We start from the raw sequence: 24,739 nt of genomic DNA, 5'->3' as shown, positions 1-24,739 counted from the left end.
ATGTAGCGAGCAGCAAGGTGTAGGATAGTCAATCCAGTATAGATCTATACGCAAACTCATAAGCTCCCCAATTAAGGAGATTCTGGATACAAAAACGGTCATGACAGGAAATGCCATGACCCGTTTAATGGTTCACATAACTGCATGAATTTATATGTAATGAATGCTAGCTGTATTGTATGTTCTCCCTCTGTCTAGCCTGTACGTTCTCTCTGTATAGTATTGTAATGTACTGTGTGTATTAGCTGTAATGTGTGTTCTCTCTCTATCTAGCATGTATAGTAATGTACTATGTGTGTTAGGTGTAATGTGTGCTACCCATATGGTAGCTTACTAGTAATGTATGATCATGTTTGTAAACCCTTGCTACCCAAATGTATGGAACTGGTTGAAATAACTTTTATGTCTATATATGTATACATAATATATAACTAATAGATAGCCGACCTTTGGACGGATAACTGATGCCTTAAAACCACATCCCAACGAGGAAAAGGAGATAAAGCGAGCTAGTCTTCCTAAGTCCTTTAAACATTACTTATATAACGATACATATATAGGCATGCAATTGACAATTTAAAAGTATAAAATAAGTTTTGTAAAACCTTTGAAAAGTTTTATAACTAGGAAAAGATGACTTGATGTCAGTTTGTAGATCGATTTGAAAACAGTATGTTTGATGAGAACAATTTAAAGTATAAGGAAACCTTTGTTTTGAAACACAATTGCAACATAGTTTGAAAAGAAACATTCAGTATGTAAGACAGTTTGATAAACAGTTTTAAACAAGTAAAAGAGTTTTGGAAAGCCATTTGAAGTATTTTGTCTGGTAAAACAGCTAAAAGAGTAGTAAATCCATGTGTATGCTACTTATTAATCACATGTGATTGATATAATAACTAGCATGATTCAACTTGTATCCCCCCATAAGAGCATTTAAAAGCATTTAAAATATTGATTAAGGGCTATGAACTCACCTGTAGTTGGTGGTTTGGATGTATTGACTGTCGTAGGATGCTAAGTGCAAAGTGAAGACTTGTACACACTCAAGGATCCTAGTTAACATATAGTAGTATATATATATATATATATATATATATATATATATATATATATCCAATTAGTCTATAAACATCTAATTAACAAAGTTGAGACATCCTAGGACATGATAAACACTTTATACAAGTGTTATAAGTGCTAAGGAGTGCATCTAAGTGTTGTAGGACAAGGCCACTGAGTTTAGGGTTCAAAAGAACCCCTTTCATGAGTTTACTCCCTTAAGACCACAACCCATTGAGTTTACGGTCGTAAACCCTTGAGTTTACGGTCGTAAGCTCATAACCTTTTGACCATTTGTTGATTTGAAGTCTTCTAAGTCATTCCAAGCATTCCTACTTCATGTTTAAGCCTTAGGAAGCGTTTGTGGCATCAAAACACTCCTAAATGGAGTTTACGGCCCATGGACCATTTCTCCATGTGTTTTCTGCCATAAACTCCTATGGACCATGGTAGTTTGATGTTTTCAAGTCTTAAACACTTCAAGGTAAAAGTCTAGGCTAGATTCTAGGCATAAGGAAGGAATATGGGTCATCATAACACATTTTGCGGTGTTTATGGTTTTGGGAGATCCCAAAACCGTAAACACATATAAATGAGACATTTTGGTGATTTTTATGTGCTAAACACATCAAGGTAAGGTTCTAGGTTAATTTCCAAGGCTTATGAAAGGATAAGGCATGCTTTGGCACCAAAATTGGGTTTACGGCCCAAGATGTTCTTGGGCCGTAAACACCCTTGATCCTTGGTTTCTTGGGTGCTTTCTTGGTGTTTAGAAGTGTAACAAAGCATATAAGACTCTACGATAGAAGCACTTACAAGGTAAAAGCTTGAAAAGGTGCTAAAAGTCCAAGATCACTAGTGTGTGTTCTTGGTGTTCTTGGTGAAACTTGAAGATGGACCCTTTTGGAATGATTTCACGGTTAGAAGTGTGTTAAAACACTAGATTAAGTCATATAACAACTTAAGAAGGCTAGAAACACTTACTAGATTGAAGATCTTGAAAAACTTTTGGATGATACTTGAGAGAGAATTGGATTTGGATCTTGAGATTTGGAAAAGTGTAAATAATGACCAATTGTCATATATATACTCCCAGATTTTGGGTTTTTGGCTGTAAATATTTTATTCAGGCAGTAAACTCTAATTTCTTGGAGTTTTGGAATAATAGTGTTGCACAATAAATCCTAGGGCATCCTCTCTCCTGATATCACCCGAAGTGTAAATCCTAAATTACTCAAACTTGTTCCAAAAAGTTTGAAACTTAGCAGCAACTTTTCGGACTTCTATTGAATTGAAGGGTTGTACAAAATAGAAATTTCGGGTTGTTACATTGAAGAAGGAGCTTTACGTGACCAAATCATCCCTAGAGTCCAGATCTATGACCCCCTGGCTTCTCTTGAAGTTTTGATGGCTTTTGGAGTTGGATCTAAGCCATTTTGAGTTAGGGTTACAGCTTATTTCTTCTAGGATGGGTCTTAATGGGTAAAGTCAGAAACTTTACCATCATAGATGTGTATTCGACCCAGATCTGGAATATGGGACATAGATTTGAAGAATAATGAATTCATTAAGAAGGCTTAACAGACTGAAGAACTCGACGAGCTCATAGAGGAACTCGGCGAGTTGAGTCGAAGTGTCCCGATTCTGTTAGAGGAAGGACTTGACGAGTTCAAGGATGGACTCGATGAGTTAATTTGGAAAGTCTTGATTCTGTTGATAGGAGGAACTGAACGAGTTCATGAAAGACCTCGATGAGTTGGATCAAGATTTCAGGGTTTTATGATTTATGGACTCGGCGAGTTGAAGGGCCAACTCGACGAGTTGAGTCAGCTTAGAATGTTGACTTTAACTTTGACCAAACTTGACCCTTAAGGGGGTCATAAGTATGAAAGGGTAATTAAGGAAATATTTTATGTATAGGAGCTTGAGTTTAGTTGATTGTTGGAGCAGTGGATTTTCAGCTACTTTCCGATATTCGAGGTGAGTAACCTTCCAGTAGAACTGGGTCAAAGGCACCAATGCCGGCCCACTAATAGTTGATTATAGTAGAGACGATTGTCTTTGTGATAATTTTCTGGTATGATACTATCTGTTATGCTTTATGTGCTAGTATGATATGATATTTTGTGATAGTGGTAGGAGGGGTGGATTAGACCCTGTAATAGGTTGAGATAAATCAGAGGGTAGGTCGGGCACCCAGATACGCCTGACAATATGATTGTGATATGTTATTATGTGGTAGTGGTAGGGGTGGTGAAATAATCACCTTACCTGGTTGAGATAAACTGGAGGGTAGGTCGGGCACCTAAATATTCCTGGCAGGGTAGGTCGGGCACCCATATATGCTTGACAGGGGTAGGTCGGGCACCCCGGTATGCCTAACATGGGTAGGTTGAGCATCCAGGTATGCTCAACAGGGTAGGTCGGGCACCAAGATATGCATGACATCATATTTATTGTATGGTATGTGGTATGATGGGGGCACTCACTAAGCTTTGTGCTTACGGTTTTCACTTTTGGTTTCAGGTACTTCTTCTTCAAAAGGAAAGGAGCCGGCACGATTGCAATGCATCACACCATGATTTCCGCACATGAGATCTTTGGGAGTTATATTCTGATGTTGTTTTATCATGACATGTTTTGACTATCGATACATTGGTTTTGATATGAGTTGATACTATGGATGTTTTTAGACAATTGGTTTTATAATTATTAAATTAAAAATGAAATTTTGGTCTTGAATTTTCGGATGTTACAGAAGAGAAGAGTGACATCTCTTATACATTATATATATATATATATATATATATATATATATATATATATATATATATATATATATATATATATATATATATATATATATATATATATATATATATATATATATATAAACTAGTTATATATAAAAAGTCTAGTGGAATCCAAGGCGTCCAAACACTTGTACATGATTTATTAAATGATACCATACTATTTAATAATCAGTCTCTACTCTCTTGAAATATTATTTTCATAAAATAATAATTATTCGCTAACTAATTACAAGAGTTGATTTAATTTATTAATAATTAAATTACTAATAAATAATCAGTAAGTGAGAACTTGCTAAATGTGTGACCATATAAGATCATATGTTATTGGAAAACATCATTCTAAAATGATTCTTGAGCATATAGATCCAACACTTACTTCCAACGAACATCTAGCAAGTCCAAGAATCCAAGCAATGCTTGAACTTCCGTGGGCAATGACTTTTTCAACACATCAACCTGGTTCTCGTTGATATCTAACTTTTTAATAGAAAAATTTATTCTTCCAAAACATCCCTGATAATGTTCAACCTTACCTCAACATGTTTCGTCTTTTTATAATAGACATGGTTCTTTGCAAGATGAAAAACACTTTGACTTTTACAAAACAAGATAAGCTTATCCACCTTCAATCCAAGACTTTGAGCAAGACTGTGTAATTGCATGCACTCTTTTATCCCTTTAGTCATTGACTTCTACTCTACTTTAGATGTAGGAAAAGCAACAATAGGTTATAACATTGGCTTCCAACTTATAACACATCCGAAAAAATTAAAGATATATCATGTAAGTGATATTCTTTTCACAAGATCACCACCAACCAAGCCATTATTTTGTGTGTTAGCACCATAAACAAGAAAAATGTTAGTGGTGGTTGTCGCAGCCTACAAGTAAATAACCTTATACTCTAACACATTTTATGGTGTGTTGTGGTAAAGAGATAGAATCCACAAAGATTGGTTTAATTTGTTAATATATAAAATCTAATCGCAAAGGTATTAGTAAAACGACAATTAAGCATCGAGTAACTACTTAGAGTAACAACATTTCCTGGCAACTGGCCAGCGTAACAACTAGGTATGATCTTATTTATCAGTGTCAATCAGTATAACAACTATGCATAATATTAGCTATAAAGTTGGGCAAAGTATCATCCTAATTTTAAGAGCATGATTATTTAACTATAAATAGTAACAACTATGTAATAGTTGCATTTTAACATGTATTCCAACTCCCCCCCCCCTAAAAAAAGGTTTGGAAAATAAGGCTGTGAAATGACTTGTAATTCACGAAACCATTGATGTAGTGTAGAATTTGGGAGTTCGGAACTCGAGACGCTTCAAGAGTTAGTGGCATAGAAATCGAGGGAGAATATGGTGTGTATTGAGGTGTGAGAAAAGATCAGTATGAGCTTGCTATTTATAAGGAGTTTTTGAGATGCGTGCCACACAATGTGCATTAACCACCAGGTGTTGAGACGTGTCCTTTTCATATGGTGCCATGTCATTCGTATCCTGGAGAACCAGGGTGTCAGAATGCACGTCGCGCGTTGTGTGCGGATGCACGCGAGATCTTTTTATAAAACTTGAAAATTTGTAACTCCTGCATACGAACTCCGTTTTCAATGATTCTTATATATTCGTGTAGGTCTAGACGAACTCTACAACTTTCCTTTTGATCGTTTTGGCTAGTTTTACTTCCGTTTTCCGACTAGTTTTTATTATCGCTATGATTTTATAAAAATCATAACTCTCCCATACGGTTTCCGATTTAAGCGTTATCTGTCTCGTAATTCTGACTTTAAGTAGTACTATAATTGCCTAGTAAGTGACTTTTTCCAAAAGTCGACTATTCTCATTGTAGTTTTCGTTGTTGTAATTTCTTAAGTACGGTAAATATTTATTTACTATAAAAGTCATATCTCACTCATACCGAGTCAGATTGTTCAGATATTTATATTTATGGGACCGCGGTAGCTTTTATATTCTAAATATATTAACCTTCTCTCAAAGTGGTGCGAATTTTTGTGCACTTATTTTTTAGTCTAGTGGTTGATGTAAATAAGGACGAAAAGTTTTGAATATACTAAAATATATTGGGTGGTTACAAGAGTGTCCTTATTAGATCTTCATGTTTTATTGTTAAATACTAACGACTATTGATGACGTATTTTCCCAGTTGTCACACTTTGACAGAATTGATCGTCATGGTTTCCCATTTACTCAAGACTTGGCTATTGATGTCATTCTTAACTTTCTAACTAGTGCATACAAGCAGTTCAGTATGAACTACCATATGAATGGTTTAGAAAAGATTATTAAGGAGCTTCATGGGATGCTCAAGACAGCTGTGGAAATCATTATTCCACGTTGGAACACAAGTTCAACCACTCTTCTTCTGGATATTATGGAAGTTGGTGTCAAAAGAAAGAGGTCCTCTCATCTCAATGTCAACGACAAAAGGAAAGGGTAAGTTTGTAATTCCAACCATACAAAGGACGTTTCTGACATACCTCTAGTAAATGCCCCTAAAAAAGTCATTTTATATTACTTCCAAGAGAAGCTTCATTAGATACATAGCTGCTCTAAGTATCTGGAGGATCTTAAGAAGAACAAGGCCAAGGGTGCTGACACTTCAGGTATGTTTTCAAGTGAATTACATTTTGCCTCTACTTCTAATAATTGGATACTTGACACAGGATGTGGAACCCACATTTATTCTAATCGATGTGTGTAAAACGAACTGTTTTTAATCCTACTTATAAAATTTAAATTAATCACACAAAAGGCAGTGGACCTGTCTATTGGTGGTATAGTTCTAGTAAGCAGGGTATCGAACTCTGGGAACGGCAATTTAAACTAATTACTAAAATTATCTAATAGCAACTAACAAATAATAAAAGAGAGGGTTTTCTCTAGTTTTACAAGACTAGAAACTTACTAACTAATACTTAAACTAATTAACTAAAAACTAGATAAGCAAAGATTCGACTAAATTCAATAATGAAGGAGACTTCTGTTTAGGTTCAACTCAATTGATCCTATGGTTGACTTTATGGTAATAGTGCAATGGATTAGTTCTTCTATTGGCTACCGATTCAGGTGATTAGGTTCACATTCACTACACTAATCCTTAGAAAACAAACTAACTCAAACAGTGGCAGTTGTCTAAATTAATTTAATTCCCTAGGTTCAGGAGTGCAAAAGAGCCAAGCTACTCGCGAGCTACTCAGGATCGGATCGTTAAAAGCTCGGCTCGAAATCGATTTTAAACGAGCCCGAGCCGAGCTCGAGCTTAATATTAAGCTCGTTTATTAAACGAGCTCAAGCTCGTGCCTATGTCATTAAGCTCGATTAGGCTCGCGAGCCTAAACAAGCCTTTACATAATATAATTTATTATTATTTATATATATTAAAATAAAAATATATTAGAGGAATTACGAATTTAGGGTATTAGTAAACGAGTTTCTTAACGAGCTCGAGCCGAGCTTAAGCTTATTTAGGCACGTCAGATAAAAAATGAGTCGAGCCTGAGCCCGAGCCGAGCTTGGATAATTCTTTACGAGCTTGAGCCGAGCTCAGTACAAGAAAGTTCGAATCGAGCCGAGCTCGAGCTCGAGCTTCATATAACTTAAACGATCCCGAGTCGAGCCTGGCCAGGCTCGGGCTCGGCTCGGCTCGTTTGCACCCATACCTAGGTTATTTATTCGGGTTAATTAAGACTTGTAATGGTTAACTAATTTGGACCTTTAGTTAACCTCTTGTTGATGGTTCATCACACAAGCTCACACGTAAATTTACCTGTTTTCTTATTAATTCTAGTTTCACATTCGCTAATCCTAGTCATATAAGAAAGTGTTCACATAAATTATACGAGGTAAACAATTAAGAGATGTTCATGCAACTTAATTATCTTCCTATTAACAGAAAAATAGTTATCATTCATACATAAGGTTCTTTAACAAGCTTAAATTAACAAAATCACCAATATTAAACTAATCAAACCATAGTCTCAACATTGTCTCCCCAACAGAAGTTAAAAGGTTTTAGCTCATGATTGAGGCAATTGAAAGCACAAAAACGAAATCTATATGTCTATACATGATGAAAAACAATAGATTGAATTAAGAATAATGAAAATTGCCTCTAATCTCCTTCGGAATCGGATTTAGGGTGGGATCTTCGTTCTTTAGGTCTTCTCTGACTTTAATTCGCAGCTTTTCTCCCCAAGGGTTCTCTCGATTCCATTGTATCGATCTGAAAAGCCGTATTTATAAATTTGACCCGACTCGCCAAGTCGATGACTGACTCGTCGAGTCCATCACTTAATCCCCATGGACGGAAAGTCAAGGATTCCTCAGCTTCGTGAATCTTCATAGCGACTCGTCGAGTCGATGCTGGACTCGCCGAGTTCCTTCCATTTTTTGGTCTTTTCTTCTTTTGATCATTCCAAAACTTCCCGATGGTTACTCCTGCTTCTTTTTGCTTCTGAGCATTCCTTTTGGACTGAAAACACAATTCAAACACTTTTAAGTATCTTTTGTCCATAATATGCAAATAAATAGCTAATAAATGATAAAATCAATATTAAATAAAGGGCTAAATATGCACATATCAAAATACCCCACACTTGACTTTTGCTTGCCCCCAAGACCAAATGAATTTTAGCACACTAATATCATATAAGACAATCCCAATCAAACCCATCCATTATGTCAAGACCGCAACACATACATTTGTGTCTAAAATTTTTCCTAAGGACCCCCTTAATCCAAAATATTTACAATCCTCATAAACACTCGCCCACTTCTTTTGAACAACGCTCATTTTATGCATCCCTCCGAATCCATCCCCATAAAACTTTCTTAACCTCAAGTCATTTTTGGTTAAATCCCCAAGCATACATACGATAAAATAACCTAGAAAAGAAAATTACAAATAAAAGACAAATACAACTTTTTATTGAATCTTTTATAGTTTGTAGCTTTTCTTCATGATATTCTTCTTTGTCTTCATAGCTTTGTAGATTCTTTATTCAAACATTTCATCACTCTTTTTTTTCAACTTTTTTTTTTCTCTTTTTTTCTTTTTTTTTCTTTTTTTTTCTTTTTTTTTCTTTTTTTTCAACACACTTTTTTTCACTCAAAGTAAAAACCTAGAGAAAAAAAAACATATTCTTACGCAAGGGGACTTAACTTCATCGTTTATTGGCTAAAGATATTAGTCTAGTGTGCAATGACTACTTAACCTCTCCTGGATACATTTAAGGTACACGACGCTAAACATGTTGCGATCCTCAAACTAAGCGAGGTTGTGTTTTTGTCCCATGATTTCACTAGAATAAAAGGGGCCACAAATGCATTATAACGTGTATAGGCTCAACTAAACATTTAGGTCTTCAAAGAATCATCGAACATAATCCTAACATGAAGCCTAATTGCATTTACCAAAATTTTCTAAATTAAGTCCTAGTAATTTAATGCATTTTTTTTAAAAAAAATTAAGCGTAAATTAGGATTCTAAGTTAACTAATGTAATGTAACCAACCCCCGACCCCACACTTAGTTCATGCAATGTCCCCATTGCATGTTATGTATGAAAAAGAACATAAAAATAAAGATGGAATTGGAACAAACTCCCCTGGGTAGTAGTGGCGAGGCTGATCTTCTTTAATTTAGCTCCATCTTCAGCTGACTTTAGACATGGGAACAGCTCATCCATGCCTTGGGTGTCATGTCACGTGTGGTTGAAAGCTCCAAAAACGCAGGAAAAACTCTCGGAAATTTCCAGAAATCACTCTTCAAAAATAGAACCAAACGCCGTGGGATATAAGCATCAAGTTAGCAGCGAAGCGGTGAAAGTCGTATCAACTCGTCGAGTCAGTGGGCAGACTCGGCAAGTTGTAGCGGGAAAGTGCAGAAATCGCGGTTTTACTTTGGGACTCGTCAAGTTAGTAGATGCACTCGGCGAGTCAGCCACTTGGTGAAAATACTTCGCTTCCTGCTCCAGATCTGTTTGTATAGACTCCAATTACTTCAGATTTGGATTAATTCTAATACTCCTCTTCAGTAATAAGACTCATTTTAATGCTCCTTATGACCGAAATCAATACTTGGACTTAATTAACCCTTTCGCTTAGACTCGAAACTCCTATAACTCTCGAGACCTTTTAGACTTGACCCATTCCAAATTCTGAAAAGAAAACTAAAAACAACCCATGAGAACATAAATTAAATAAATCCTAACATACTTAAAATTCAAACAACCAAAACCAAACAAATAAAAATAATAAATTGTTCAACAAAACACAAATAAAAATAAACTAGTCTTCACCCTCCATGCATAGCTCCACTTCCTCCGGCTCCAGTACGCCTCGTGCTAATGACCTCGTCCCAAGATGGAATGTAGGGGAAGTTACCCCTATCAATGTGTGGAATATGAAGATGATCAAAAAGCCGAACTTGGGAATCGTTGCTAAATTTATACCCCTCGCCATTAGATCTTGAAGACGCCTCATCTCGACATTGTACCAATCCATTGGTACTTCGTCATGATCAACCGGAATCACCGGCGGTTCCTCTTCCACTTCCCGCTCACGCCTCCTCACTCACCGACCCGGCTCCGCGGGACCAATTACCACGTCATCATGGGGTATGATAAAATGTCCTCCACCAATATCCTCGACAATCCTTGCCCTTCTGAAAAGTGTGGTACTAAAAGGAGGGGTTGGAACCTCCGTTAACATCCCCATGCTCCCGCACCCATTAATCCACAGGAATGAGCCAAACGGGTCACAAACATCCCACCATTAATCTTTGATGTTTTGCGGTCCTTAACCGCCCCTTCGCTTAAATAAGTGGCGAAAAACCATGGAATGTTACAGAAAATGTTTGGTGTGATGATGCACCAAAGGTAGAAAACATCATGGTTTGGAACCTTGTCGTCATCTTTCCTTTGGTTAATTGTGCTGGCTATTAGGCAGTGGATAAGACGGTAGGTGGGTGATCGGATGCTACCCTCTTGGGCAGATTTAGGAATATAAACCTTGTTGGCGATAGCGTTCCACCAACTTGAGCTTGTAATTCCATCCGAGAACACCTTGTTAGAGTGTTCCAAAAATATACCAAAGGCAGCTGTATTGACCAATTCTTGGTCATAAATTCCCAAACGCCAAGCAAGTTCTACCATGGAGCATTGGCGGACCTCGCCCCCAAGACAAAAAGTGAGGCTCCCGGGGTTATTACAATCTTCTCCACCTTGAAAAGTAATCGTGGAAAAGAACTCCCAACAAAGCTCTTGAAATACCGGCTCCTGGATCCAGAAAAGCCGGCTCTATCCATCACATATTATAGAAGCGCTATTATAGACAAAAGTTTTCATCAAATAAGGTGCCAATTCTTCTTTGTAATGAACCTTTCCAAGCCATCCCCAGTTTATGGCATTAGGCACGTAGATGTCTTTTCTTTTGATTTCAGCGAGCATTTTCTTCCATCTAGTCATGGTTGATTTGGATTCAACCCTTGGGAAATCTAACCAAGGGTGATCCCCTTGGCTACCTTGAGAAGTCTGACCCCTAAAAAACATGGTTCCTGAAAAACAAATAACAAACAATCCAGAAAACATAGAAACACATAAAAACAAAATAAATATGGGTTCACGACTGGACTCGTTGAGTCCATGAACAGACTCGGCGAGTCTGATGAACTGCTCGAGTCAGTCGGCGGGTCTGTGAAATTTTAACCATAAAAACTCAAAATTAGTCCAAGTGTTTGTCCAAGAATGTTTATACGGCATATTAGTGCAAGAACATTCATCCAAAACACCATAATTATGTCAAAATCAAAACCCTAAAAATTCTAAAACTCCAAAAACGGGTGGTCTATCAAATTGGTAGTTCCAAACATCTAAAATTCATGACTTTAACAACAATATTGAAGAAATTAAGTACCTTGCTTGATGAAATTCGAAAAATTGGGAGAAAATTGGAAGAAATTGATGAATGCTTGAGAGAGAAAGAGGTGCACGACGAGTGTGTCGGCTGAGATGTGTTCCAAATTAGGGTTAAAACCCTAGTTTTATCAGATGTAAAAATATTATTATTTGTTTTAGTAAATAAAGTCGACTCGTCGAGTCGAGGTCAGACTCGGCGAGTCAGGTCGTGAATGAAAGTTATCCGGATTTTGAATAGACTCGTCGACTTAGGGTCCCAAATCTCCGAGTCACTTGCAATCTTTTTAAAAAATTATATGATTTTGTCATCTCTTCGTAAAAATATTCATTCCACCCCGCACTCAGACCACACATACCCTCAAGCAATCATTTTTTTGATGATTTAGAAGATGAAAATAGAAAAATCCTAAGAAAATCAAATAAAAACTAAAACGAAAATGATAAAGGAAAAAGAGCAAACTCTCATAATAGGTTGCCTCCCGCCAAGCGCTTATTTTTGAGGAGTCTTTAGCTAGACTCCCTCCCACTCTACGTTTCTTCGTTGTTCTTCATCGGGATGCCATGCTTAATCTTTTGTTTCTTATATTTCGTTTTGTAAATGTGTATTTTCCTCTTGTATGCTCTTCTCAATTCCTCTTTCCTCTTCTTTTGAGCATTATTTTCGGATTCACTCCTATCCCTTTTTCTCACTTCTTTTTCCTCACCCCTTTACTACGACCCATTTCTAGCATTTTTTCTTTGTCAACCTCGAATTCTCGTTCAATTTCTACTTGATCATCTCTCGAATTGAAGGATTCTTCCTCACTCTCGTCCCTCACTAAAGATTCTGGTGGTTCAAATGTGAATACTTCATAAATAGTAGAGATGCGGGCAGGAGACTTTGTTCTTTTAATTGTAGGCAACAATATTTCTTGATTAGCAATTTGTGACGCTAGGGACGAATTAGTCAAATCATCAGCCCTTGCACTCTCCTTTTTTCCCATGCCTGCCTCCTCGTCAAGTCGAATTTCTTCATCTTTTTGTATCATCGTATCAAGGTAAGCTATTTGATCGTTTTGGAAGTCACCATAATTTTTAACAATTTCGCCTTCTGCTGCTGGACCTTACAAAGGATCAGGAAAAAATTTCATGTAGAGGACATCAAAAGAACTTGTAAATAGCAGGTCAAGGTTGTCCGTATTACTGAACTTTTCGAGTGGACTCGTCGAGTCTGTCGATGCGACTCGGCGAGTCGGTGCGTATTCCACAAATTCCATTGTTTCTTCTGGATCAGTTTCCTCCAACAACTTATTTATCTCCTCTAAATCTTTTTCAGCATCAAAATTTTCTCCAGAAGATAGTAGAAATTTATTTGGATTTTCTTCTTGTAAAAGTGCAAGCTCTTTTTCTAGTAATTCTTTATCCAAATCAATGGAGGAAACTTCTTCTTTTCTTGTTTCTTCCTTAATATCTTGTGTATCCTTAAACACTGCCGATTCATCTCCTACCCTTAATGTTTGTGTGGACTCGCATACATCTACTAATGCACACGTGGTGTTCAAAAATGGTCTCCCCAAAATAATTGGAACTTTGGGGTCTTCTTCCATGTCAAGTACTACAAAATCCACGGGGAATACAAATTTGTGAACCTTTATGAGAAGATATTCACAAACACCTTTTGGACGAAGGATTGTCTTGTCTGCTAGATGGATCTTCATATTAATAGGCTTTGGCTCCGGCAAATTCAACTTCTTGAAGAAAGAATATGGCATTAGATTAATACTTGCACCCGAATCGGTCAATGCCTGAGTAGCAATTATGTTTCCAAATTGACAAGGAATCGAGATGCTTCCCGGATCACCCCTCTTTTCTGGTAGTTCATTCAGAAATACTTCGGCAACTTCTTCCATGTTTTTTCTAGTAGAAAAGAGATTTTTAAGCAAAGTTGCGTATTTAGGCGTTCGAAGTATCGTTTCCACAAATGGAATGTTCACTTGGAGGGTCTTCACATGCTCCATAAATCTTTGATACCGTTGAATCTGCTCATCTGGTGTGGCTCGGATCGGAAATGGCAAAGGGGGCCTGTATGGTTTTGAAAGAAAAATGTTTTTCGCTTAAGCTCTCGGACTCGTCTACTCCATGTAGTCGACTCGGCGAGTCGAGTGAGATTTGCTTGAATCGCCTTTAATCATTTCTTCTGCTTGCTCATTATTGGGGTTCTTCTAGATAGAGGTCAAAGGGGTGAGATTTTGTCAGAATCGGTGGCTATTACATTTATATGCGCCATTTTTGGATTTTGTTCGGTATTGCTAGGAAGTCCACCGAGTGTTCTTTGATTGATTTGTTGTTCCAGCTGACCTATCTGTTTTTCAATGTTATGAATGGAGGCTTGCTGATTCCTAAGTAAGTTTTGTTGATCTTTCATCATAGCTTGATGATCTTTAAGCATTTATCGTTGCTCCTTCAATTCATTATCGGTATCATTGTGCCTCTTCTCGGACGCAGCCACAAACCTTGTGAACATCTCCTCCAAATCAGCTCTTTTTTTCAATAACCGGTTCCTCTTTTTGATATAAACCCCTCTCTCTTTTCTTGAACTTCTCCTCCTTTGCCTTTTTGTATTCGTTATACGGGAGCCATTCCTTCTTTGGTTTCTGCCAATTATCATCAAATCTGTCGCCACTTGAATTGAATACTTGAGCCTTCTTTTTTCCATTCTCATCCAAGTCAAAATTATTAATGAGGTGAGGTCCACTACAATTCTGAAATCTAACTCGAATAGCATGGACTGTTTGATCCATCTTAGTTATCCTTCTATCTAAACTATCTAGTTTAGCCGTCATTACCGCCATGCCATCGTTAACCGTGTTCACTACCCCCTACTTACTTCATTTCGTGGGTTGTGATAGTATCTAGAATGTTTAGAGAACTCCTCAATTAATTCCTTGATCACCGGGGGTGCCTTCTTTGTGAGGGGTCCTTGCGAGTTAAGGAGCTGCCGAGTTACAACATTGACTCCATCATAGAAGATGGAGACTTCTTGTTGACTATTTAAGTCGTGATGTGGACAATTCCTCAATAAACCTTTGTACCTCTCCCACGCCTTATAAAGTGATTCGCCCGCTTGTTGCTCGAAATTGGCTATGGCCTTTTTCAACTTGGATATTTTTGATGGTGGGCAATATTAGTCAATGAACTGTTATTTCATCTCGGCCCAAGTCGTGATGGATCCGGGAGGTAGTGATTTTAGCCAATCCTTTGCAACGCCTTTAAATGTGATTGGTAACATGTGTAGCAAAACGGTGTCGCGGGCCACATTTGGAATGTTGAAATAGTCGACTATGTCGTTGACCTCTTCTAAGTGCTTGTATGCGTCTTCGTGATCTTTTCCATAAAATGGAATCTCTTTGAGTTGGGCAAGTATGTGTCCCTTGAGTTCGAAATTGGCGTTTGCGGGAATCGCGGGTTGCACGAGTCCCGGGCTGCTGTCTTCAGACATCTTCTTCTTCCATTCCCTCATGGGGACTTCATCGATGTTAGCCATGGGAATAGCTAATTCGTCATTGGGATCGGAATTGTGCCCGAATGTAGGGTCTTCTTCTCCTTCGGTTTCGTACTCGGCGTCCTCTTTGATTGGTTCGTCGCTTGCTAAAGAGGCGTTGGATTCTCCGACTTTCTTGCCCTTTTTTCTTGCTGAAAACGAATTTAAGATTCCTTAGTGGTGAGTTCTTCGGTTTTTCGGGATCTCTAATTGTTATGCCTTTGTTTCTTCTAAGTGTTGCTTCCGGATCGTCAAAAGGTGGGATCAGTGGTGTGCCTCCTCCCCTGGTCATAAACGTTTTTCAAACAAAAAAAGAAAGACACGCGTAAAAAGAACAAAAGAAAATTAAAAGCGAAAATTTTCTCTTCAGCGATGGACTCGTCGAGTCTGTTCGAAGGGACTCATCGAGTGGAGTGTAAAAATAGCAAAAAATTTTAAACAAAATTTCCTAAAAACTACTAACTAAAATTCAATCCTAATGTTAAATCTAATAAAAACAGTAACTTTGTGCAAGAAAAATCTAACACAAAGGATCTATAACAATAGTAATCAATTCAAAGTTGGAACCGTTCCTCGACAACGACGCCAAAAACTTGATGTGTGTAAAACGAACTAGTTTTGATCCTACTTATAAAATTTAAATTAATCACACAAAAGGTAGTGGACCTGTCTATTGGTGGTATACTTCTAGTAAGCAGGGTATCGAACTCAAGGAACGACAATTTAAACTAATTAGTAAAATTATCTAATTGCAACTACCAAATAATAAAAGAGAGGGTTTTCTCAAGTTTTACAAGGCTAGAAACTTACTAACCAATACTTAAACTAATTAACTAAAAACTAGACAAGCAAAGATTCGACTAAATTCAATAATGAAGGAGACTTCTGTTTTGGTTCAACTCAATTGATCCTATGGTTGATTTTATGGTAATAGTGCAATGGATTAATTCTTCTATTGGCTACCGATTCAGGTGATTAGGTTCACATTCGCTACACTGATCCTTAGAAAACAAACTAACTCAAACAGTGGCCAGTTGTCTAAATTAATTTAATTCCCTAGGTTATTTATTCGGGTTAATTAAGACTTGTAATGGTTAACTAATTTGGCCCTTTAGTTAACCTCTTGTTGATGGTTCATCACACAAGCTCACACGTAAATTTACCTATTTTCTTATAAATTCTAGTTTCACATCCGCTAATCCTAGTCATATAATATTGTGTTCACATAAATTATACGAGGTAAACAATTAAGAGATGTTCATGTAACTTAATTATCTTCCTATTAACAAAAAAATGGTTATCATTCACACATAAGGTTATTTAACAGGCTTAAATTAACAAAATCACCAATATTAAACTAATCCTACCATAAATCAAACCATAGTCTCAAAATTGTCTCCCCAATAGAAGTTAAAAGGTTTTAGCTCATGATTGAGGCAATTGAAAGCATAAAAACGAAATCTATATGTCTATACATGATGAAAAACAGTAGATTGAATTAAGAATAATGAAAATTGCCTCTAATCTCCTTCGGAATCAAATTTAGGGTTGGATCTTCATTCTTTAGGTCTTCTCTGACTTTAATTTGCAGCTTTTCTCCCCAAGGGTTCTCTCGATTCCGTTGTATCGATCTGAAAAGCCGTATTTATAAATTCGACCCGACTCGCCGAGTCCATGACCGACTTGTCGAGTCCATCAGTTAATCCCTGTGTACGGCAAATCAAGGATTCCTCAGCTTCACGAATCTTGGTAGCTACTCATCGAGTCGATGCCAGACTTGCCGAGTTCCTTCCATTTTTTGGTCTTTTCTTCTTTTGATCATTCCAAAACATCCCGATGGTTACTCCTGCTTGTTTTTGCTTCCGAGCATTCCTTTTGGACTGAAAACACAATTCAAACACTTTTAAGTATCTTTTGTCCATAATATGCAAATAAATAGCTAATAAATGATAAAAATCAATATTAAATAAAGGGCTAAATATGCACATATCACTAATGTACAGGGGCTAAGACGAAGTAGGATGATAAGGCATGTAGAGATTGACTTGATCATGGGAAACAAGAGCAGAGTCTTTGTTACCAAGATTGCAGATTACAATCTTTCATTACCTTTTAGTTTTCAGTTGTTTAAAAAGATTGTTGCTATTTTCCTTAGATGGCAATAAACATTATTTCATTTTATGCATTGTGTATGGATGGTTTTACTTTTGGATTTGATAATAATGATGATTCTATTTTGGTTTACAAAGATAATGCTCTTTGTTTTAATGCAAGTCCATGTAATGACATATATGAATCTATGATTGGTGTAAGTAGAAACGATAACTTAATCTTAAATGTTGGCTCATCTACTTTGCATAAATCATGTATATGGAATTGTTGTCTTGACCGTGTAAACAAGAAGAGAATCGCCAAGTTACAACCATATGGAATCTTGGAACCATTTAACCTAGAGTTTTATGGAGATTGTGAATCTTGTTTACTTGGGAAGATGACAAAGTCTCCTTTCACATGTAATTGTGAGAGAGGGACATATCTGTTGTACATTATCCATTCGGATGTATATGGTCCATTCAGACATATCACCAGACACGGTGAAAGATAATTTGTCATATTTATTGATGATTTCAGTAGATATGGATATGTTTACTTGATTAAACATAATTTTAAGACATTTGAAGTATTCAAGAAATTCCAAAGTGAAGTTGTGAACTAACTGGGCAAGAAATTCAAGATACTTTGTTCTGATAGGGGCAGAGAATATCTTAGTGATGACTTCTATGACCATTTGAGAAGTTGTGTGATAGTCTCACAACTAGCTCTAGAAAGAACACCACAACATAATGGTGTGTCTGAATGGAGAAGTTAAACCTTGCCTGACATGGTTCGTTCTATGATTACTCGTGCTACACTTTCAACTAGTTTATGGGGTTATGCCCTTGAAATGTCCACTTATATTCAAAACCTCGTACCAACTAAGAAGGTTGAGAAAACTCCATTCGAATTATGGAAAAGGACTCGTCCCTCTCTTGCACGAATCAAGGTATGGGGTTATGAGGCTTTTGTTCATCAAGAAGCGCTAGACAAACTTGAAACGATATCTGAAAGGTGTTACTTCATTAGTTATCCCAAAGACTATTTTGGATACTTGTTTTATAAGCCTACTGGGAAGAAGATCCTTGTTGCTCGTAGGGAAGTCTTTCGTGAGAGAGAGAGAACTAAAATCTCAATAAACTAGTGGGATCCAAATTGATGTTGACGAGACTCAAGAAACAACCAATGAAGAACTTGAAGTTGACAGTAGACCTCAATAAGAGGTTAAGCAACCTGTTGAGAAATCTAATATACTTCGACCTCCACCTTTTAGATTTGATAGAGAACGTTGTCAAACTGAGTTTTATGGATTCCATATTACTCCAGAGGATGACAACCTGTTAAGCGATAATGAGCCGCACAACTATCAGGATGCCATGGCGAGCCCAAAGGCTATAAAATGGAAAGAGTCACTGGACAAAGAAATTCAGTCCATGTATGATAACTAAGTATGGAACTTGGTTGATCCTACACCTGGTCTTAAGACCATTTGATGTAGATGGGTATTCAAGAAGAATAATGACATGGATGTGAACATACCAACTTACAAAACTCGACAGGTCGTGAAAGGTTATACTCAGACTCAAGGAATTGACTATGTGGAAACCTTCTCACTAGTAGCTATTATTAAGTCTATTAGGCTACTTCTTGCCATAGCCGCGTTTCATGATTATGAAATATGGCAATGAATGTAAAAACTGATGGATTTTATAGGTTATAAATACATGTACAAGGTGGAAATTTTTTAACAATTATGAGGGCACATGCAACCTATAAGGATATATGTCATAACACTTTGAAGGCAAAATACTATGAACAACAAAACTAACATGAACCGTATTGTAATCAAATCACCAAGTTAGGGTTACATACCTTTGTTTTGTTGTAGCAAACAAATCACTTCTATCCCTTGTAGTTGTTGGTCTTGGAAAGTTTTCCACCAAAAGGATGATGCCTCTAATGGATCACACCCAAACCCTAGAACTAGAAGAAAAGAGAAGAAAGAGGAGGAGATAAAAATTTCATTCAAAATCGTTTAGGAAGTGAGAAACACAAAAATAATGACCCAAGGGGTCATATTTATAGCTAGGGACCACAAGGATAAACCCTGATTTGAATAATTAAATATTTGATTTAATCTATTCAAGGAAGTTATCGTTATCAGCTATAAGGAATATTTCAGAAATCCTAACCATTTCATGAAACCATCCAAACCTAGGAATAATCTAGAATTGCTTCTTTTGTTCAACTACCGAATAATTATAATTCACCGCTTGCATCTTAAATTAAGTCAAATTAATCCCAAATTAATTCCAGATTAATTCTGATTAATAATTAATCAATTTTTATTGATTTCATATGAATTTATTAATCATATAAATTAACAAATAAATTATTTAACAATAGATCTCATATTAATTTATTAATCATATAATAAATTAAAAAATCAACTTTTTATTTCTAATTAATATATTAATCTTATAATATATTAACAAATCATTTATTATAATTTATTAAGAATATGATAAACTTATAAATTTATACTCTCTCTCTAAATTTAATTATAATCAAGTTCTGGTTATGAGAGTAACCTAAAAAGGACCGTAACATCTCCAAAATCACGTCATAAAATTTTTTGTTTTTAGATTAATAAATCGTTATTACAAATATTTCCCATATAACCACGGTAATCAAGATTTAAAAAAACATAATCAAATCAGATTAATTCACAAAATATGGAAACATGTGGTGTGTGCTCTGCAATCATCCCGATCTCTTCCAATTCAAGACCGAAGTACCTGAAACATAAACTGGAAACCGTAAGCAAAAAGCTTAGTGAGTTCCCCAAAATACCATATAACATACAACCATAGATTACCATGCAACATACATATAGTTGCCATGGGCTCCCCCGTGGTCTTTATCTAGTATGCCATGGGCTCCCCCATGGTCTTTACTTGGAATGCCATAGGCTCCCCCCATTGTCTGATATCCAATTGCCACGGGCTCCCTTCTGGGTTTTCCATGCAAGTATCACAGAGACAAATAGCATACCACATAACTCATAATATGCCGACATTGGTTCCTTCGACCCATGGATATAGTGAGAAGACTCACCTCGGACAGCTAAATCTCATGGATACTCTCTGACTGCAGATCTGCGAAAATCCCCGCACTATCAAACAAATAACACCCAATTAACAGTTAAGATCCACACCTAATCAAATAATCCATTCATGGGGTAAGAGACCATATTACCCCTTACTTAGTTTAGTCCAAGACTATGGCTCCAAACTTCTTAACATAAAGGGCGATCAACCAATAATTGTCTAAAGCCCATTTATGGCCCATTTTTCCAAGTTAGGCCCAAACCGTTACTTGGGCCTTACCCTAAAGCCCAATACTTATCCCTAATCCAAAACACACCTTCTCAGATGGCACAACAAAGCCCCAAGAAACTAGGCCCAAAAAGGTAGCCAACACCGAAGCCCAAATACACAACCCACTCAGACCGAGTACATGGGGTGTACAAGCACAAGCACGTACGCGCAACGTACTCGTTTGGAGGCTTGTACACTCTGCGTACCATCTTGTACGCCCAACGCACTCACTTAATCATCCCCAACATGGTTTTCCCACTTAATCCATTAAGACAAAACTCCACAACACATATCTGACCCTCTTGAGTTGGGCTAATACATAAAGTTGCCAAGTTTATGTCCATACATGGCTAAATGAATATATTAAGCTACAAAGGGACTTAATGGTTGACTTAATGCATACATGACAACATAAAGCACATAAAGCTTGTACCTTTATGCCCAAGGATACCAAAATGAACTTAGATATAAATGGACAAACCCATAAGCAAACTAACTCATCCATAAACCCAAAAAGAATACCAAAACCACAATAATCTAGCCATGAAGAGATCTAATCACACATAGGTCAAGATGCAAACTTGTTACCACAAAAAGCTTCCCCATAAGGTGATGATTATGGATCCAGGGTCTTTCCACCAAGCCAACTAACTTCAAAATCCTCTTCTTTCCTTCCCAAGGGCAAAATTTGCACAAAAACCTTCTAAGAGCCCAATAACAACATAAAAAGGCTACAAGATCATTTTAAGGTTTTGTAAGGGTGGAGGATGGCCTATAAATGAAGGAAAAGGGCTAACATTATGCTTATATAGGGTACAACCCAAAAAATTAGGGTTTTCAACCTGACCCTCGTACGCCTAGCGTACCTCCTCGTACACCTAGCGTACGAGGTCTCGCACCCCAAACCACATCGTACTTATGCTATGCGTCTCCTAGCTACGCCTTGCTTAACCTCCATCGCCTCGGTAAGCCCTGCATGCCACCTTAGTACGCCCTGCATACTAGGGTTTTCCCCAAACCCTAAATTATCCGAAGACCATAACTTTCTCGATACGACTCTGATTTTGACCATACTTATATACATGAAATAGTATCGAGATGCTCTACACTATTATCAAATCATACTCGCCATAAGATATCCTGCACGAACCTCCACTTTCCAGAAAAGCCCGAGCTGACAAATTACCGAAATTCCTTTTGTTTCCAGAACACAAACCGAAAACCCGAAACATCCGAATTACATTATCCAACTCCAACTGGGTCCAAAACTCAATTACTCAAGGATCTGAAGCCTATTAATACCCAACCCCTAATCACCATCCCCAAGATGGGAACAATTAGAAACAAGGCGTTATAACTCTCTCCCACTCAAATTAGATTTCATCCTCGTAATCCATCCATGCCATCTCCGGTACGCCCTACAATTTGAGCAACACGGCCACAACCCCAAGCATTCTCCTGCCTTCCCAATACAAAAGAAACTGACCCTCGCATGGCTCTATAAACCTGAAGAAGAACGAACCTCAAACCGTTGCAGAAAACCACCTCTACCTTTCCTGAAACCCAAAACCTCAAATTGATCTGACTTCCCGACAGAATGCCCACACTGAACCACTATCATACCATTTCCTCATGAATACCAGACTAAGCAAAATACTTCCAGCCCTGATTATCTTGATGCTTCCATAGGAACAATATTACTGATCATGAACAGCTGCAGAACACTACACTTGGCAGAAGGCCCAGATAATCCTTCGAGTAGAAAATTCCTCTCCGTAACGGTTAGACTCATATAAGATCTGTGCAACGGTGTCCAATCAACCACTATGAGATTATTTAATCCTACTGCGAGTGACTTAGCATATGCCCCGAATCACAAGCGACTCCACACACGATTCCCAAATCACCGAAACCACTCCGACTCATCTTGCTTCCACCTTACTGCTTTCCAAAGGCAGCCTCCTTGGTCCCAACTTGTCTGCGAACTATTTAAAACACCGGACTCCTAACCAATTTATTAGCCAAAAGACACACAAACACAAATTATCCCCATGCGACTCCCTAGAGCAAACTTATCTGGCGATAATTCCCCAAACCACCTCGACACCAAACCTACTGCTAAAAGAACGCCACAAGACCAACTGTAGTATCATATCATACTCGGTCTCCAACGAACTACCTTCTCCTGATTCCAAACAAATTGTGGCCCTCCCATAGACAGAACCAACCTAAGACACAACACAATGGCTCGATTGCTATCAAACCTAAACTCATTCATTACCCTTGAACCCTGCGATTGATGCCCTTGGCATATAGATACCCCAATTCTTATTCTGCTGGAACATAGATCCTGCACAAAAGATGTGCGATACCCGAATCAAGAACTTACCCAAAACCAATTCAATACTCCATTCACAACTCGAGATCCACGAATTTGCATTTGCATTTCACACCACTACCTTCTGATTCTCGACGACCCCTCACCTGACCAATATATAATTACTCCCAAACCATCTATGAGACTACCAGTCTCGCACCTGGTCCAACCACCAGGTTCCCAAGAGTCCAAACAACAAGGCTACTCAGCCTAAAACTCCTTTACATCACACGCTGATCCTTATGATCCTGCAACTCAAGATCCAATACCTTGACCCAACGGCCTCTACCAGGACCCACCTGAACTACCATAATCACACGGGCCTCGCCCACGGGTCCTACCCATCTAAAGCTATACATGCCCGAATCCGCCCCAGACCCCAACAGTTCTCAACCCAAAATAGATAATACTCCTCATCAATCCTGACAGACGTGCCAAGGCACAAACTTGTTCCCCATCACGCTCAACCATCTCTAGTAATAGTTTACCTTGAACTGGTGAATGTTCCGATCCCATCGTAGTCTTACAACACCTCCAACCAACCATGGTTACCACTCATGGACTTACCATACTCAAACCATCACAATACCACGGATCCTTAGCCGAATGCTCCAACCAATCAGGAGTTCACGTCACGTATTTGAATTCCACGGCCTAATATGAATAATAATGGAGATGCCGACCTGCGGTCTGGAGTTTCCTAAACTCCCACCAACACAACCTCAATCTGAACAACCACTTAATTCTCCCCCACTTGGACTCGACGAAGGTCTCTCATATCTTAATCCTTATAGATCTCCGACCCATCTCCCTCAAATAGAATGAACCGCTCATACCCTGTGCTAAACAATACTAGAATTCCATTGCTAGCCAACTCCATGATTACCCCACTCTTGAAACCCTGAAAGATACTCTTGAAATTTTAACCAACATGATAATCCAGATCACCTCCCATGATACCATCCCTAAGTTCCTATGCTAGCGATTAAAACTATAACCCTTTTCGTGAATCGACGAATCTTTATCCCAACTTCTATCTCAAGGCATCATTGAATTGTAACTAACTACAACCCATGCGAATATAAAGCTCCTCTGACACTTCCGATGACCAAATAGCTCATGCAACTGAAACTACTATCTTGCTGCTACCACTCCCCTCCTAGCAATAGTATTGCTTGAACCCAAAAGTTCTTCCATAGGAAACTGCCGCTCCTACTAAAACAAATACTAGAACCACTGAACCCTGACGATTAGTGGAGAACTAACTTGCTGAATCTTAACCATATACATTCCATATAATTCCCCTGAACCGATCTCAACCAAACTCAGAAAAACAACCGAACACATTGGAACCCGCTACACAAGATACAACCCCTCAATAACCCAATAATGATTGAAGGTATGAAAAAACATAAAATAATTCTCGAAGATATATCCCAACAATAATAGAGAATTAAACCAAAGATAATGCTTACCCAAACCAATATAAAATTTCAAACAACATGAATACTGATAACAACTGAAAAGAACACAAAAGATAACATACCTG

At 37.7% G+C, this 24,739-nt stretch overlaps 1 non-coding gene across 1 annotated transcript; it reads left to right on the top strand.

The window, feature by feature from the left end:
- The first annotated feature begins 14,851 nt into the window (after window positions 1–14,851).
- Window positions 14,852–14,958, top strand: LOC111877067 (small nucleolar RNA R71). The gene has a single exon (XR_002845255.1). It is a non-coding gene; the product is annotated as a small nucleolar RNA R71 (small nucleolar RNA).
- Window positions 14,959–24,739: the final 9,781 nt, after the last annotated feature.

This window comes from Lactuca sativa, chromosome 3, assembly GCF_002870075.4.
Source record: "Lactuca sativa cultivar Salinas chromosome 3, Lsat_Salinas_v11, whole genome shotgun sequence".
NCBI classification, from domain to species: Eukaryota; Viridiplantae; Streptophyta; class Magnoliopsida; order Asterales; family Asteraceae; genus Lactuca; species Lactuca sativa.
This window is presented reverse-complemented; position numbering and strand designations above follow the sequence as displayed.